The 2,500-nt window shown below is 29.4% G+C and overlaps 2 non-coding genes across 2 annotated transcripts in view; both read left to right on the forward strand.

The window, feature by feature from the left end:
- The first annotated feature begins 1,265 nt into the window (after positions 1-1,265).
- On the forward strand, positions 1,266-1,446 carry LOC128871198 (5.8S ribosomal RNA). Its single transcript, XR_008455797.1, has one exon. It is a non-coding gene; the product is annotated as a 5.8S ribosomal RNA (ribosomal RNA).
- Positions 1,447-1,884: 438 nt separating this feature from the next.
- The window catches only part of LOC128871207 (large subunit ribosomal RNA), a 3,993-nt gene continuing 3,377 nt past the window's right edge, over positions 1,885-2,500 (forward strand). The window contains exon 1 of the ribosomal RNA XR_008455804.1: positions 1,885-2,500. This exon is cut by the window's right edge and continues 3,377 nt beyond it. This is a non-coding gene — a ribosomal RNA (large subunit ribosomal RNA).

A 2,500-nucleotide genomic window follows, 5' to 3' on the forward strand; every position in this document is an offset into this window, starting at 1 on the left:
CCAGGTCCGAACATAAGCGTGTAAGACAGATTGATAGCTCTTTCTCGAATCTATGGGTGGTGGTGCATGGCCGTTCTTAGTTCGTGGAGTGATTTGTCTGGTTAATTCCGATAACGAACGAGACTCAAATATATTAAATAGATGCTTTCAGGATTATGATGTTGAAACTTATATAGCCTTCTTTCATGCGTACATCTTGAATGTACAAGTGTTTGAATGTGTTTATATAAGTGGAGTCGTACCTGTTGGTTTGTCCCATTATAAGGACACTAGCTTCTTAAATGGACAAATTGCGTCTAGCAGTAACGAGATTGAGCAATAACAGGTCTGTGATGCCCTTAGATGTCCTGGGCTGCACGCGCGCTACAATGAAAGTATCAACGTGTATTTCCTAGACCGAGAGGTCCGGGTAAACCGCTGAACCACTTTCATGCTTGGGATTGTGAACTGAAACTGTTCACATGAACTTGGAATTCCCAGTAAGTGCGAGTTATTAACTCGCATTGATTAAGTCCCTGCCCTTTGTACACACCGCCCGTCGCTACTACCGATTGAATTATTTAGTGAGGTCTCCGGACGTGATCACTGTGACGCCTCGTGTGTCACGGTTGTTTCGCAAAAGTTGACCGAACTTGATTATTTAGAGGAAGTAAAAGTCGTAACAAGGTTTCCGTAGGTGAACCTGCGGAAGGATCATTATTGTGTTCCATATCCGTAAGAAAAACAAACAATGCCAAAACAAATAAAAACAAAAACAAACAAAAGAAAAAAAGAAAAAAAAGAAAAATTTATAATTATTTTGAATCCATATTCTTTTTATTCTTTTTCATTCAATTTGTTATCCATCAATTATATCATATTAAATATAATATGATGGTACATTTTGTAATGTTTTTTCTTATTTTTTCTTTTAAAAACCTTTAAACATGAAAATAGAAAGTTGTACTTATTATTCATTTGATTGAATGATAAGTTAATTTGTTCACAATAACAAAAGTGGTATATATTTATTATTATATTTATATATAAATAAAATGATTAAAAAAATACAAAATAATCAAACATAATAAATACCACCACTGTATTATTGTTGAACTAAGACATTCGCAACTTAATAAAAATGTTTAGAGTTAAATATATTTGATATATATTATTGAAAGAAAATCAATTTATATTTTATTATTATTATTATTTAATTTTACTCTTTCAATTAATATATGCAAAAAAAAATTGACATTTGTTATAAATAAAAATAAATAAAAAAATACTCTAAGCGGTGGATCACTTGGCTCATGGGTCGATGAAGAACGCAGCAAACTGTGCGTCATCGTGTGAACTGCAGGACACATGAACATCGACATTTTGAACGCATATCGCAGTCCATGCTGTTATGTACATTAAATTAAATTTTAAAGTACTGCTTGGACTACATATGGTTGAGGGTTGTAAGACTATGCTAAATAAGTTGCTTATTCTTTTATAAAAATAATTGAATTTAAGCAAATGTGTATATTATTGGATTTTAAATAATTCATAATATTAATAGCAAAAAAATAAAGATATATAATGAATTTTTTATTTATTAATATATTCTTAAAAAAAAAAAATCCTCTCAAATAAAATGAAATAAAAAAAATTTTGAATCTAAGTATTCTCTTTAAAAAATTTTCATATTATTTATATATATATAAAATATTAATTTATATATGTAATTAAAGGAGGAATGTCTAGCATAAAAATTAATTTTTTTTATTCTAGAATTGCCTCATTTTACATAATTATTATTTATAATATATATTTATATAAAAGGAAAAAAGAAAAATAGAGATGAAAAGATGATATAATTATTTATTAAATTGTGAGAAGATAAAAAATATTTTAAAACAACCTCAACTCATATGGGATTACCCCCTGAATTTAAGCATATTAATGAGGGGAGGAAAAGAAACTAACAAGGATTTTCTTAGTAGCGGCGAGCGAAAAGAAAATAGTTCAGCACTAAGTCACTTTGTCTATATGTCAAATGTGAGATGCAGTGTATGGAATATCTTAATATCTAGTATGAGAAATTAACGATTTAAGTCCTTCTTAAATGAGGCCATTTACCCATAGAGGGTGCCAGGCCCGTATAACGTTAATGATTACTAGAAAGATATTTCCAAAGAGTCGTGTTGCTTGATAGTGCAGCACTAAGTGGGTGGTAAACTCCATCTAAAACTAAATATAACCATGAGACCGATAGTAAACAAGTACCGTGAGGGAAAGTTGAAAAGAACTCTGAATAGAGAGTTAAATAGTACGTGAAACTGCTTAGAGGTTAAGCCCGATGAACCTGAATATCCATTATGAAAAATTCATCATTAAATAATTAAAAATAATGTGCATTTTTTTCATATAAGGACATTGTAATCTATTAACATAATAAAAGTATTTATCAAAAGATCATTGGTGATATTAAGTTTATTTAAATTAATTTGCTTTTTAAGCATATTAACATAGA

Source organism: Anastrepha ludens, unplaced genomic scaffold (genome assembly GCF_028408465.1).
Source record: "Anastrepha ludens isolate Willacy unplaced genomic scaffold, idAnaLude1.1 ptg000072l, whole genome shotgun sequence".
Classification (NCBI taxonomy): domain Eukaryota; kingdom Metazoa; phylum Arthropoda; class Insecta; order Diptera; family Tephritidae; genus Anastrepha; species Anastrepha ludens.